This window comes from Panthera uncia, assembly GCF_023721935.1.
Source record: "Panthera uncia isolate 11264 chromosome C1 unlocalized genomic scaffold, Puncia_PCG_1.0 HiC_scaffold_3, whole genome shotgun sequence".
NCBI lineage: Eukaryota > Metazoa > Chordata > Mammalia > Carnivora > Felidae > Panthera > Panthera uncia.
The window spans coordinates 53,524,404-53,540,725 of NW_026057584.1; the positions used below are offsets into that span (position 1 = coordinate 53,524,404).

Genomic DNA, 16,322 nt, shown 5'->3' on the forward strand with positions numbered 1-16,322 from the left:
CCTGGTTTGTAGGTAGTTGCCTCCTCTCTGTGTCCTCACATGGCAGAGAGAGAGTACTCTGGTATCTCTTCCCCTTCTTGTAAGGTTATCAGCCCTATTGGATTAGGGCCCCACCCTTATGACCTTATTTAACTATCACTGTAACTATCATGCCCTACCTCCAATCCATATTCACTTTGGAGGTTAGGTCTTCAACATATGAATTTTTGGAGAATAAAAACATTCAACCCTCAGAACTGACCACCCCCCCCTTTCATTTATCATGGTACCCACAAAGGGTGAATGTTTTTTCTGATTGCCCTCTGCCACCCTGGGCAACCTACTTAAAAGCTGCTACAGTAAAAAATTGCTCTGGTGGCTTCCTAAAGTCTCTTTCTCGAGTGAAATATTTGGTTTAATGTCATCGTTTGGCCCCACAAAATGCCTTGGGGATTGTAAAATGTTAAGGTATTACAATGTAATAAAGTGTTATTTGTAGAGCACTCTACAGTTTTCTTGCCTACATTATCTCTTGAATCCTCATGGTAACTCTGGAGGGATGGTTGGGATATATTATTGGCTCTATTTTATATATTAGAAAATTGATTGCCACTGAGACTTCATTCCAGGCCTTCCAATTTCTAATCTATAGCAGACCATATATGAGCTGGAGTTTGGCTCTGGAGTCACTGAAGTTTGGTTTCAATCTAAGTTTTGTCGCTTATTAACAGTAAGTGGGAAAATTACTTAACTCTCTAAAATTTCTCAATCTTCTCTGTGACATGAAAATTAGAGTACACCTCACAGGTTTCTAATGAAAAGTAAATTATGTAATGCATAGAAATTATTTAGCATAACACCCACTGCACAGAAAATTGTTCAAAATTGTTGGTTATTATTTTTTAAGCACATATCAAATCCTATTGCATTGAGTTTAACTGTCAAACCAAATTTATACATTTTTTGGACTTGAAGATAAAATATTATTCAAATTATGTAGACTATTGTACACAAGCTTATAAGTGTTATAAAATTCATAATATGAGATATGAGCACCTTAACTGTCACCTGAATATCTATCTCTGTGTGTGTATATTCATTCTTGCCTGGTCAAGCAACAGATTAACACAGTTAATAATTAGCAGATATTTTAAACTCTACCAGTTACACTTTAAGCAAGCCAATGGGATTTTTTATCTGACTTTGGTTTGAGGTCATTACATGCTCACTAATAAAGTAAACTGAGTTTGGAATTCTTGTTTTTTCATTTCATACCAGTAAGCCAATAACAGTCAACATATGCTAATAATTGTGATTAAAAGAACATTAAAGAAGCAAAGCTTTAGCTGCTTGAAATTTGGTATACAGAAAAGTACAGTTATTTGCAGTTCTCCAAATTATCTAGGAAATAATTTCTACCAAAATACATATTTTCCTATGAGTCTGATTCTAAAAGTCTAACATAAGAGGTCGTTGTCACATAAGCTATGTCAACCATAACGACTGGGAAGTAGTCTGCCACTACTGTGCCCAGATTTGTCGGGTAATCTAATGTGTATGTGGGGATAAATTAATAATACATACCTTAATTTGTCTTGCACATTAATCCTGATTCTCAAATGGAATAGTTAATTACAGAATTTCATACATTTCTAGATTTAATATGTACATGTGATTGTGGATATACGAGTGAGTAAGGGAATGTTCTTATTCAGATCATTAGTTCTGGTTAAAGTTTCATGCGAGAGGTCAAATAAGCTTTTCTCAGGTAGGAGAAACTGTGCCAAACCTGGAGTTAAGATACTTTGGAGCAAAGTGCATTAGCATTGTAAATGTCATTAACTCTGATTTGCTGAACAAACAATGAAAGGCCAATGTGACTTTCAGCCTTCAGGAACACGGTCTAGTGACTTTGAAACGTAAAAGAACTACTTCCCACTAAGTACATGGGTTAGTAAATTCTGAACTGTCTTGATTGGAAATTAATAATACTAATGACTTGAGTTGACCCTAAATAGTTCTCAGCATCTGGGCAAAGCAACTATGAATATATGGATGTGTAAGGTATCTGGTAGCATAAAATTATTTTCTTTTTATGCCTCATAATGGTCTCAGTGTGACTACTCATATGGACAGACACTGACACATACCCTCTGATGGTTTTGATTTGAGAAGGGAAGATGACTATACTATGACAGTTTGCTTTGTGTATACCTGTTACAGTTTTAATATATGGTTTAAGTTGTAGTATGTACTCAGAAAGGAGAGTTACACATTACCTTGTATAGAACTCATTCACTACCTTTGTCCCATATGTTTCTTTTGTTTTCCCTAGTAGATTCTGGAGAACAAGGATCATGTCTCACTCAGGATAAACACAGGACCTGGCTCATGATAGATGCATAAGAAATATTTGAATGAATGCATGAATGTATTTGAACTAATAAGTGAGTCTATGATACTTAAATGTGCAACACATAAATATGAACATGTATGAAGAGTTTTATCCATGTACATATGGACGCATACCCAGACACACACATGCACACACACACATCCCATATTCAGAGTACTGTAACTAGTTAAAGAAAGTAATGTCTAAGGTATCTAGCCAACAGCAATACCATATAAACATGTAATTAAATAATGACTAATTGTCAAAACAGAAAAAAATTAATTTATTTTTTTAATGTTTTAATGTTTATTCATTTTTGAGAGGAAGAGAGAATGCACAAAGTGGAGCAGGAGCATAGAGAGAGGAAAACACAGAAACTAAAGCAGGCTCCAGGGTCTGAGCTGTCAGCACAGAGCTGGATGCGGGGCTCGAACTCACGAACCACGAGATCATGACCAGAGCCAAAGTTGGACACTTAACCAACTGAACCATCCAGTTGCCCCCCAAAAATTAATAATTTCTTAATAGACATATATCAGTTTAAAAACATTATCAGGGTTACAAAATCAGCCCAAGAAACTCACAGAAGCATACTAACATCCATTCACGGCCACCAATTATTTGGTGTGTGTGTGTGTGTGTGTGTTGTGTGCGCATGCAGGTGTGAGTGCGTGTGCACTTTGTTTGTTTCTTAAACAAAGACAGTCACTACAGCCCAAAAAGCAATTATTTTATTCATTATTTTATCTTACTGTGGGCAGAAGTAGTATTCATCTTAGTAATTTACTAAAAACACTGAAACATAATGATCCAAACTTTTGTTAAAAAGCAATTATTATTTTTTTCTAGTAAGAAGTTATACAACTTACAAGGTTTTAATAAACCCTTAAATTAACCTGATTTTTTCCCTCAAGATCAGTAGTTATAAAAGAGCACAGGTCTAGTTGCCACATTTTCTACTAGAAATATACTGATATACACAGGCAAAGTTTCTATTTAAAGAAGATACCAGCTCTGCATAATTAGAGAATTATAGTAAATTGTCTTACAGATGGAAAGGATGTACATGTATACTTTTGGCACTTGTTATTAGAGAAACTTTGTTTCACTATGAGATTTTTTATATCTGATATATAATCAACTTTATATTATCTACTCTAATGAGAACCAGAAGTAGCTTAAAATGGAAAAAAGAAATTATTCCAAGATCTCATCTGAGAAGGCAGCTTTGGCTTACTTCCCCACTAATATTGACCTTAAAAAACAAGATCTCTTCAATCCAACTGGGCCTGCGTAGTCTGCTTTTTGTCTCATGGAGTATTCTGAAGGCCTCAAAGAAAGTCTTAGGTTTTACGCTAGTAACCCAATGTTATAGGGCTTCTCCTCCATGTCATTTGTAGGTAATCGTTGTAGGTAATGATTACTCTTTACTGCCTCAGTGTATTTTTATATACAGTTTTCTCCTGGATTCTATATTCTCATGTGAAGAATGCTTGAAGCCATCTGTTAAGAGCTTTTCCTCAAACCCTCTCCACTAGCAAAAGGACCAGGCTTTATCACAACACACTTAATTATTAATACCTCAATCAGGAAGGCAAACATACTAGTGAGCAGAGATTACTAGAACAAGACAGTCAGTTGAACTTACTCTATATTTGTTGAACTGCCTGAATTTTTAAGCCTATCATGAATATAGAATTAGAACTGGGATCCAAACATCTCCTGCCTCCTGCCCTCTTCCCTGAATTATAACTCGGTGTAATCACAGCATCTCTTTGCCACCAATTTTCTCTAAAATTGTTATAGAATATTTGAGTCATTATGTTTGGTAGTTGTTAAATAAATATTTGCCTAGAACTAGACATACCTAAAATAAAGTGTGTGTGTATGTGTGTGTGTGTATATATATACATATAATATTTAGAATATTTAGAATAAAGTGTATTAAGTATGGTGATATGGAATGTAGATGTGATGGGAACACAGTGGAGGAATACTTTACCCAGTCTGAATTAGTCAAAGAGAGGCTTCCTCTCTTAAAAAAAAATGCATAGAAATAGGCAGATGAAGTGGGGGAGGAGAGAAAAGGGTCAGTAGGAGAAAAATCAGAGGTGAGAAATTGCATGACGTATACAGGTAGCTATAAACAGATGTGTGTTGCTAATGCAGTGTTTGAAACAGGGATGGTGAGAAGAGAAACTCACATGGTAGTTAGGGGTCTCATCTTGGAAGGCCATGTTAGCCACATGAGTGTAAGTTTGATGATGAAGGCAAAGTTCCATGGGCATGGAGACCCTGCGGGTCTTGTTCATTCCATGTTCCCAACATTGTACATTTATCTGACACACAGGTCCTGGTCCTCAGCAGAGGTTTTTTGAGTAGATGAAATGAAATAGAATGAAAAAAAAAACGGATTTAAGTGGAAGATTTGTGTGGATCAGTTTAGATTTTTGGCAATTTGTTCTAGCAGCAGCCTTAGAGGTGGAGCCAAGGAGAATAAATGTGGAGTGAAGGAGACCAGTAATGATGGGAAAAGGTGAGGATCTGAAGTAGGGCAGTGGTCAGTCACAGGGATGAATTTGAGACATATTGGAAGACTAAATATGTCGGACCTGGTGTTTGTGTGGCTGTGTGGCTGTGAGAAAAAAAGGAAAGGTAGGAGGCCTGTGTTATGGTAGTTGCCATCATTTAATTTAAAGAATACTAGGAGAAGAGTTGTCTAAGGGAAGAATCAATTTCAAGTTTTTCTGAAAACATATTAGAATTTAAATTTCTTTCCACTTTTGCTTTAAAAAATGAACCCATGGATAAATTCTAACAGGTTTTCAACTAAGATCTTCTAGAACTTTAAATTTTTCAAATATATTGTGGGTATTGTATTAGCATTAGGTGAGAACATAATCTAAAAGCATGGGCACCTCTCCTTTAAAAGACTTTTCTGATAACACCAAAACATTTTGGCATAATTAGTTACCACTTTTTTTTTAATTTTTTTTAACATTTATTCATTTTTGAGAGACAGCACAAGCTGGGGAGGGGCAGAGAGAGAGGGAGACACAGAATCTGAAGCAGGCTCCAGGCTCCGAGCTGTCAGCACAGAGCCCCATGCAGGGTTCGTGGGGCTTGAACTCACAAACCGCAAGATCATGCCCAGAGCTGAAGTGGGACGCTAGACCGACTGAGCCACCCAGGTGCCCCACCACTTTTTCTTTACATACAAATTTTAGTAGAGAGAAAAATATGTTAATTGTTCGTTCTTTCCTCCCTTTTGCTTTCCTTCCCCCACCCCCATATTCCTCCTCTGAGTTGAGCATTCTGCAGTGAACAGGGGGTGGAATCAGCCCCCACATGGAGCTTCACTCAGAGTGGCCTTTGAAAGCTTCTCCACTTTGCAAGGGAAAAGAGCAATGCTTAGAGGCCAAGGAGAATTCCAAATAAACAGCATTCCTACTTCTGTTTCTCAGTCTGGTTGTAACATTTGGTGAGGGGCGAAAACAAATCCAACAGAACAAAGGGCCACCCTTCATTTGAACCTAAAGTTCAAATAATGTTAAATTTAATTGTACTCAGATGGTTAAAAATATTGTTAAAATATGTAATTCTTGCACACTGAAGATTTATAAGAAGTATGGTTAATGTTCTTTCTTTCTCAGTCTTTGGCACTGGCTCTCTTCCTCTTCTAAATATATCTTTTATTATCTCAGGATATTCCTTTAGGATGAGTAACTTCATTCTCTCACATTTCAGAGTAAAATCTTTCAGCCCAAATAAGTTTGGTTCTAGACATGGTTATGGGGCATCCAGCTGGCAACCAGGATATACAAAGCTGAAGCTTGGGGCAGAAGCAGGGCTCTGTGTAGCAGTCCTTTGCAGAGACAATGCCCTGAGAAGCAGGGGTCATCCAGGGAGAGCGTGTAGAGGACCACAGAAAACCAGTGATGAAACCCAAACATCAACATACACAGAAGAGGAAGAGCAGGCCTTACAGGGACAGAGCAACTTGGTCAGAGAGGGCAGAGGAGGACCTGGAGAGACATATCTCAGGAGGCATGGCTAAAGAGAAGTTCAAGAAGGAAGGAGGCAGACAGCAAGGGAAGCAGCAAGCAAACCCACTTCTTTCTCATTAGCCTTGCCTCCTCAACCTGGCGTCTTCACAGTCCCTCTCACACGACTCTTCTGAACCACGAGGGAAGATGTTAGGTGGTCCACCATTGTTTCTGTACTTATGTTAATGATTTATGCCATGTGAAGAATACAATTTCCTCTGTGTGCAAGTATGACATTGGATTAGGCTCTTTTAACGTCACTTCCATCTAGTTTGTTTATAGGCTTTGTGGCTTTTAATGGTCTTTTCCTGTAAGGAGCTACAATTAATTTGACTATAATGTGAGTGTTTCAATAGTCATTATTTTTGTGGTTACCCGGCAGATTTCACCATTGTTTACTCAGGGATATTTTTTAGTCCACTCTGCTCCTTGTTCTGGATGTAATAGATAAATACCTTGCTCAGAGCCAAACAGAAATAGTTTAGATTCCACTTCCATGGACTTTCTACTTTGTTGTTTGCATTAAGAGAACTCCTAACAATTTTGAGAAGGATAAACAGAAAAGTTTATTTTCTTGTACAGTGTTCTGAGTAGGACAGTGCTGCCTGTCTGATTCATATCAGTTCTGGTCTGTATTTTATCCACAGAATCATGCAGTTCTGTTGTTCCCTGGATAGATGGTGGTTTAGATATGTTTCCCCCCTGCAAAATGCAGTTCACATGTAGGATTCAAACCCCTTAATCTAGGCATGAGTAGTACTTCTACTGAGGCATTCTCATTGTGTTAAGTTTTACTTGCCCATTCTTCCTAGGGAAAGATTTTGTTATCAGTCTTAAAGATCATCATAGTAAAGAAGTGATTTTAAAAAATCATCCCTTTTGGTTCACAGGTATACGGGTCTGTGTAAAGATAAAGTAAGATGGATCTAATAATACTATACTTTTTATCAAGCAAATGTCAAAACTCGCTATAAGCCTTATTTCCTATGGCATTTTGGTGAATTCCTTTTGATTCTGCTTCTTTTATTTATGAAAAAAAACTAAGATATAAAGAAATAAAGAATTTTATCCAAAGCCGCACAGGCATTAGATATTAGTAACCTTGGTAATTCTGATGCAACAACTTGACTTTTTCCTCTAAGCTTGCTTAAAATATTGATAGAGCCCTTGAAAGCTTTATCATCCACTTTTCTTTTTTTCCTCACATAGCATCGATTTCTATTTTTTTAACTTTAAAAATTCACATAGCACAATTGTTAAGAAGTTCAAAAGTAACTTTCTTAAATTTGGCTTTTCACCTAAATTTTATATTATTTTTTAAAGACCCAACTGTACTGCATATAATACAGCTAATAAATAATTCAGACAATGTTCATCAATATTGAGCAAAATGACACATTTACTTTTGAAAAGTTTGTTTTCAAAAACTGAACCCATCCTTTAGTGTCTTTTTGTTTGTTTGTTTGCTTGTTTGTTTTTGTTTTTACTTTTTCCTGGTTGCTGCTAATTCCATAAAGGATTGATAGCATATCAGTTGATGTATAGTATGGCAAAATAAAAAATAAAAATTACATTATTCCTTTTATCCAAAACTAAGTGTTATTACTTAAAATGTTCCTTCTGGTATTAATAGCCCATGTGAAATTCTTAGAGATTCAGAAGAGACTTTAACTCAGATATATGGATAAGGATTGATTTCTGTAATCAATGTACTATGAAATGCGTGTGTAAAGTCTGAGAAGATGGTAGGGAAGGATATGTACTAGCCATTCTCTACATAACTTTCTTCATCTTTAAAGGATCAACATTTATTAGGTTGACATCAAATACCCGAGAGCAAATTTTGCCGTAATGACTAAATCTGAACTTTGCTGTAGTATTTGAGATACCCCAAAATCAAATATAACTGAAAATTCTGACCCATTGTCATTTATTGAATAGTCCTGGTAACTTTTATGATAGCAAAGTGTTTCAAACAAATGATGGTATTTTACAGATGAATGAAAAATGAGAGCCTCATCTAAGGATTCCCCTTTTCATGGCTATTGCTTATCCACCCTTCCTCCTGATGGTAGAAAACAAGCAGGGCACAGTGGGAAGAGGAGGCCCCCAAAGTCTAGCACTTAGGCCCTAGACTCTCAGTCCTAGTGTGTGGCGTAGAAAGATGAAAATCAAAAGCCATTGAGTTGGAGTGGTGCTGAGGTCATCGCTCAGAAACCAAGTTTCCCTTCAAGCTTTCACCTTCATCTGCTTTCCTTCTCTGTGACTGATCCCTCCATCTACCCAGGTTGGGAGCTTTGCTTTATTTAGTCCACTGGATGTTAGCCCCATGTCCAAACATTTATTGTGTCCTATTGATTCTACCCCTTTGGCCAATCTTCTCACTGCAGCCTAACCCTCAATTTATGCTAAGATCATCTCTCACCTAGGTTGCTATAATGCCTCCTACTTGGACTCAGCACCATCAGCCCTGCTCCTCCCTCCCACCCTTTCCCCACCAGCTCCTCTTGCACATACACGTAACCCATGTTTCAACCACTGATGTTCCTAACAAAGAAATCTCATCATGTCAGGCCCTTGTTTAAAATCTGCCCAAGGGGCGCCTGGGTGGCGCAGTCGGTTAAGCGTCCGACTTCAGCCAGGTCACGATCTCGCGGTCCGTGAGTTCGAGCCCCGCGTCAGGCTCTGGGCTGATGGCTCGGAGCCTGGAGCCTGTTTCCGATTCTGTGTCTCCCTCTCTCTCTGCCCCTCCCCCGTTCATGCTCTGTCTCTCTCTGTCCCAAAAATAAATAAATAAATAAATAAATAAATAAATAAACGTTGAAAAAAAGAAAAAAAAAATAAAAAAAAATAAAATCTGCCCTTGACTCCCCTTCAACTTTAGGTCAAGTCTGAACACATTAACATGACTTATAAGACCTGCATTGGTCTTGTTCAAGTTTACCTCTCCAGGAACATTTCTCACCCCAGAGACATACATTGGTCAAGACTGAAATTCTTTCAGTTCAGGGCACCATGCCTGCTCTAGCTGAAGGCGTGGCCTCATGTGTACTTCCCTCTACTTAAAACATACATGGAACCAGCTCCTCCTCTTCTACTTCATTCCTAACTTTTGCCTAGCTGAATCCTACTCCAGGTTTTCAGTTTAGTCCCTTACTTTTTCAAAAAAACCTAACTGGACACCCATGAAAGAGCTCCCTTAGTATAGCCAGTATTACTCCTATCATCACACTTGTCATGCTCTCTTTTAAATGCCTCTATTTTCAAGTGGACCTGTCACAGGTAGTTAGCTCCACAATGGCAGGGACTAACTGAGGGTTTCTCATCCATTGTTACATGCATAGCACCGAGTACAGTGTGTGGCTTATAATCAGCCATCATTAAATGTCAGATGATGTTTGGATAGATGGATTTCATACCAAGTCATCAGTAAAAGTAGAATGAGGAAAATAGGTACCAAAGCAGATATGGAGCCATATCAAAGGGATCCAAGGACCAGGAAGGCTGAGAAAGAACAGCACTGGCAAGTAGAAAAGCAGGCAGGCCTGCCCTGTCCTGTCCCATTGTATGCAAGGTCCGAGACAAGGATAAAAATTGATGCCCATGTTTACCTATTATAAACTATTATAAAGCTTAAAAATCAAGGCACTAAGCTGCTAAACAAAGTATATTTCATCCTTCTATCCTGACAAATATATATTCATAAAAACCTGAGAAGGCCAGGTTTTATTTTAGAATTCCCAGACATGTCAGAGTTCTGTGCCAGAACAGGGAAGCACAAAGTGGCTCCTGTCCCACTCTCTTTTTTTTTTTTTTTAATCCTGGCCCAGTCCTATACTGTAGGAGTATGGACCCCCAATCCCGGCTGCCAAGCTCTACCTATGGAAAACAGCCATTCTGGTCCCACATAGGTATTATCTGCCTCAAGGGAGAGAGGTCTAGAAGAAACCTATGTAGGTCCTGGAAGTAGTTCCAGGGCCATTTGAGGATGAACATATGGAATCCCAGATACCCAGAATGTGGCTTAGAAGTGGGGGGAGGAGAGGGTAGACACCATGTGGACCAATCCCCTTGGTCTACAGTCTGGGGAGAGGCCTGGTCAGAGAGGGTTGTGTCTAAGGATGATATTGCAAGCAGTTGACGTGGATTTATTCTGGAGCTTATACTCCTGGTGTATTCCAAGTATGTATCTGTGAGGGTGTAGCATTATCAAGAACTGTCTAATAATGTATTTTTTAAAAACCCATTCAAATACATGAATATACCTTGAAGGTTGTAGATAACATCTTTCCTAACTAACCTCTTGTTTCTACTTCAAGACCAGTCTACTTCAAGACTCTCTGTTCTGTTCTATTCTGGGAAGCAGCTAAAAACACAGTCTTTCCAGCGAAAACAGATTCTGAGTTTTGAGTTGGTTCGAGTTCTGAGTTGTCCATTTACTGGCTGTGGAGCCCGGGGCAGAGTTCTTCATCTGATGGGTGGAGGTAATAAAATCTTCCTCTAGGGTTATAGCTGAAGTACATGAGGTTAAAGTCTTTAAAAGGCTTAGCTCAAGTAAATGCTCAACAGATCATAGTGCTGTCATCATCATCATAATCACTGTCATTATTCTTACAGCTGTTATTCCTTATTGTCGGTAACTATTGCAATGACCTTGGGCAAGTCATGTAACCTCTGAGAACCTCAATTTCTTCATCCGTAAAATGAGGTCTTTGGAGCAGAGGATAACTAAAATTCTGCCCAGTTAAGAGCAGGGACTTTTTGGAGTTCTTTCTTTTTCAGTTTACATTATACCTGAACTTGACCCCAGGCTACATTGTAAATTGTTAGTGGAAGTTCCTGCTATGCATATAATATCACTAGGAGTCCTATTTTAAGCAAACCTTATATTGAAATTCTAAATCTTTCTTAAAAACTGGAAAAGTTTGGATTAAATATGCAGTTTATGAGGCAAGTATTTGCTTTACAGAAAGATTTGTTGTAGAGTTCCTTTGCTCACTGGTTCTTCTAGTACATTAAAAATCAAATTTGATTTACAAAAAGATATTCTTTGCCTGGAACTATTAAGAAACAACTATTAAGATTAAAAATCTCTGTGAATCATAGAATCCTTTGAAAATTGGTTACATCTGATTCCACTTTCCCCAAAAATGAGCATGGTTGCAAATATTTGCATAGAATTCTTGGAGAGGGGGAGTCCATGGATCCTAATTTAAGAACCCAAAACAAAAACATAAAGCAAAAACAAAGCCAACGAAAATGGAATGTGCCGAGGATACTGGAGTCATTTCTAAATGCAGACCTCCAAACACCTGGCCCTTTTCAGTTTTAGAGAAAGAGAGAATTAACATTTATTGAAGGCATACTCTGTGCCAGACACTGTGCTAAGCATTTTATATGTGTTATGATGTTCTTCTACTTGCAAACCTAAAAAAGGTAGGTATTTCTGTTGAGAAAAATGAGGTTCAGATAGTAACTCGCCAAAGTGACATCTTTAGTTAATAAATAGTAGAAGCAAAATTTGAATTGGACTCTGACTCTAAAGCGACTACGACACAAGAAAAAGCCCTAAATTCCTTCACATCTCTTCTCAAGCTCCTAAATCTTTATAAAAGATAATCACAGAACTTCAGAGATTTCTCTTCCTTAGAGAACTTCTCACAGAGGAACGCCCTAAGCCAACTTCATGTTGACCATCACATGATCCCTTGCCCATGGTGTGTGCTGTTTCACTGGAGCTGGGCTGACTTACTTGTAGGGGTGCTAAGCTGCTGTTGGGATGGGATGCGGCAGGCAGAGAGCTGAGGGATGATGGATTCTGTTTGCTGGATGTGATTCAAAAGTTCTGATCCTCTACGTGCCCCAGTAAGGGTTTCAGCTGACATCTGTGTAAAATAGTTGTCAGCTGAGGAGCACAGAAGTGGCCTGTCAGACTCAGAATGTCCCATTTGCCAAGTCTCACATGAGAAAAGTGAAGACAGGTCTCACGGGGAAAAGAAGACCTGCTTTCCAAAAGATTTATTACATAAGGGTCATGTTGCATAACATGTGCTATGCCCAGTAGACACCACTCCTCCTTGATTCATTCATATTTTGCAAGGTAACTAATTAATCTCTTTAAAAAGGAGAGAATAGATGGAGGAGAACAAACAAAGGGCCTTATGTGAATGACAAAACAAGCTGAGTCTTCTTGGAATTCTGTCTTGGTTCTATAAGCTAATATTGAACTTTCTTTGTAAACAGCCTGACCAAATACTGTGCAGAAATCACTGAGGTTTGTACACTTTAAGACCTTATATATCAAGGTGAGGTCTGTATCCCCATGTTCTAACCTGTCAAAACAAGAACATTCTTGGTGAGTTGGAAATAACAATCACAAATCCATTTTTGGTTTCAAGTAATTTTAGGATATGCTATCTTATCACCTCAGACTTCACAGTGTGTCCTAGAAAAGCATGCTGTTTTCACAGTGATATTAAAGGCACAGTGAGATTTGGGTATTTGATTTAGATTATCCTCATGATTTCCCACATGATATAGAACTGCTTCATGAAGTCACTTGCTGCTAAGCATTTCAGACCTTTATGTGGCAGTAATGAGAAAAACAACTGCTTGGAAATGTTTAGGAGTAAAACATGCATATTTAGAAGTAGCTGACATTTGATATGTAATTTTTCTTATATGCTATGTATGATGCAAGGCATTCTCTGCCTAGCGTGAAGACAGTGCCTTCTTTTTATATCAGCAAGGCAGCATAGCATAGTGGTCAAAGTAGGGACTCTCGGACCAGACAATACGGGTTTGAACGCCAACTCTGCCCCTTACCTGCTTTGTGGTCTTGAGCAAGGTACTTAGTCTTTGTGTGCCCTGTTTTCTCATCTACAAAATGTCAGTAATAGTAAGTTCCTCCCTTGCTGTGTTAATGTGAAGATCGGGTGAATTAATACGTGCATAATGTGCTTAGAAAAGTGTTGGCATATAATAAACATTATGTTTTAGCCACTGTTACACAAATGTGTGAAGATGACTAATAAACCCTACAGTGGGTGTTAGAGGGTTCAAAAAAGAAGTTGGTTTGTCCTTCGTTCAGAATAAGGCTTTACCTGAGTTTCTTTGTATCTCTGTATTCAGAAAGCGCTAACTAGAATGGCTTCTGTTCTCTTGTTTTGTCTGCGTATCAGTCAGTGATCCCATAACATCTGTAGGCAAAGGATCCTCATGTACCTATAAATGGAAATGTGCACCAAATACTTGGTAGATTGAATAAATACCATGTCTCATATATCATACTCTTGCCAAATATATGTCAGCCCTGTGATAATGATATACCTTTGTTTTAAATGTTCCTGACTTCATATCAGCACTGTATATAATCAGTGAATACTCAGGGGAAAGAAAAGAATAACAATATCTGGGGAGTCCTTCAAATCATTTGATGCATAAAAAGTATCTTCATACTTGTAAAGGCTGGGGAATTATAGTCATTCATTCATTCAAAATCTGTTCCAGAAGCCGGGAATAAAACACCTAGAATATAGCTGCTTCTGTCATGGAGATTATACTCTAGTAAGAGGAGACAATGAACAAGTAAACGAGTAAAACAAAATAATTTTAGAAACAAATAAGTGGATGGCGTAAATAAAACAGAACCATGTAATAGAGGAAACACCTTCCTGAAGACCTCAGCTGAAACACAACTGAATTTGGGGATGAGAATTCCCAAAACAAGAAAGGGAACAAGAAAGGCAAAAGCCTTGAGATAAGAGTGAATTTGACATGTTCAAGAAAGAGAAAAGAAGCTTGGGTCTTGGAAGGAGGAAGGGTGGGCAAGTGGAGGTGATACAAGGTGGGGTTATGTAAGTAAGCAGAGGCTTAATCATGTGGCAAATGTAGGCCATGGTAAGGAAAGATTTTATGCAAAGTGTGGTGGGAAGCCATTATGCACTGGAATAACACGATAAGATTTGTATTTTTAAAGTTTGTTTATCTGCTGTGAGGAGACCAAGTATAAGGGAACATAAATGTTCCCAGAAAGATCCATTCAGAGCCATTAGCTGTGGTCCAGATAGATGCTGATGGCTTGGACTAGGAGGTGGCAGTGACATGGAGAGAACCAGAAAGATTTGTAATATGTGCTGGGAGTACAACCAGGACTTGGTAATAGTCCGGAAATAGGTGGTGAGCCAAAGGAGAAACCAAGGAATCATGTATTTTAAGGTCTTACTTAAGTCCTGCCCTCACAGTGAAACTTCTCCAGCCATTCTAACTCACTTCTCTCTCCTTTTGGTGGAGCAGTTGTTTTTTGAGCTCACAATATGTATAAGGCACAGTTCCTAGTGTTTAGGATACATTAGTGAACAAAAGACATATCCCTGCCCTTGTGAGGTTGTATTCTCTCCTGTACTACTTCTTTCCCTGGGCCTATGATTCACACTAAATTGTATGTGTCTTTGTATTATTCTCTAAGTGTTTCAGATATATTATTTTTGTTCTGCAATTAGTCACCTTCTCAAGGACCAAGGACCCCAGTTCTCAGTTTATCATGATGTCTAGCTCACTACTGGGTGGGGGGGAAGGGAGCAAAAGTAACAGTGAAAATATGTCTTCTTTGTTGATAATAATGTCTTGTTTATAGCCTTGCCTACTTTAAATAAATTTGTGAAAATCCAAAATTGCAATTCAGATAATTGGAAAGGCAATCATTTTTCCATTAAAAAGGGATTATTTACTCACTGAAGAGTTACTTTAAAATAACAGACTCCCCTAATGAATGTAATTAAAAGTTTGTTAACAGGCCATCATGTATTTGTCAGGGGATGTGGGCAAAGGAACTGAAGCTAGAGTATCGGGGGCCACAATCAATTTAAAATTAATCCAAAATGAAGACAAAGAAGCTGAAATTTAGAATTGTAATTAAAGAAGAAAATAATTTCTGATTTCTGAAAATTTAAACATATTGACTTTATAGAAGACTTTCATTTTCTAAATTTACCATTTATAATCGACAGTTACAAATTGATTCTTTAACCAGAGCACATTCATCCTGGCAATGAAAAGTAATCATCTGAATACACACAAAAAAATTGGCTTCTGGTTATAACTTTTGGAGTATGCCTTAAAATATGAAGAAGAAAACAAAATTCATGGTGTTATGTTTTATAAAGGAGTTTGAGCACTTCATAAGCACTCATAGAATATTGACTCCTTTTCCTGACCCCTTGTAGTAATGTTGGCATTGAGGTGCTCTTGCTAATGTAATGTTCTAGCTACTACACCTGTCTGGTGGGTTAATTAGCTTTGGAGCACTATTCCAGGAATCCAGTGAACGTTTAGGGCTTTATTTATGTGAAAAATGCTTCTAGGTTCTAGAATAACTTTAAACCCAAGGTTAAGAAAACACCCCATTTATAAGGGGCCCTCTAAAACTTGTTTCTGTATATTTCACCATGTTTCCTCTTTGAAGACCATCATAATTACCAAGGGGAAAGAAAACCTTTAATCAGGTAGTATACAGCAGCACAGTTCATGTAAGAGTGTACATGTCATTCCTCTTACCTCATTCATTCATTCGGTACATTTGTTGAGTGCTTTCTCTTGGCAAGTCCCTAGGCAAAAGCAGCACATCACGTTTGTCCCTAACCCGGAAGTCCTTATAGCTTCTTGGGGGAAAGGATACACAATAGAATGACTTAAATACTGTAAAGGACATATTAGTGAAATGTATCACAGGTTCAAAGGAGAACGAGATACTTTATTCTGATGGAAGTAGAAAGACTTCCTAGAAGAGGTGGCATTTTAAATGCCACTTGAGGGGTGCCTGGGTTGCTCAGTTGATTAAGCCTGTGACTTAGGCTTAGGTCATGATCTCACGGCTCCTGAGTTTGAGCCCCGGATCAGGCTGT

General features: G+C 38.1%; 1 protein-coding gene across 5 annotated transcripts in view; it reads left to right on the top strand.

Moving 5' to 3' along the window:
* The window catches only part of ZNF385B (zinc finger protein 385B), a 317,841-nt gene that overhangs the window by 197,457 nt on the left and 104,062 nt on the right, over positions 1–16,322 (top strand). The gene's annotated exons all lie outside the window — the stretch shown is intronic.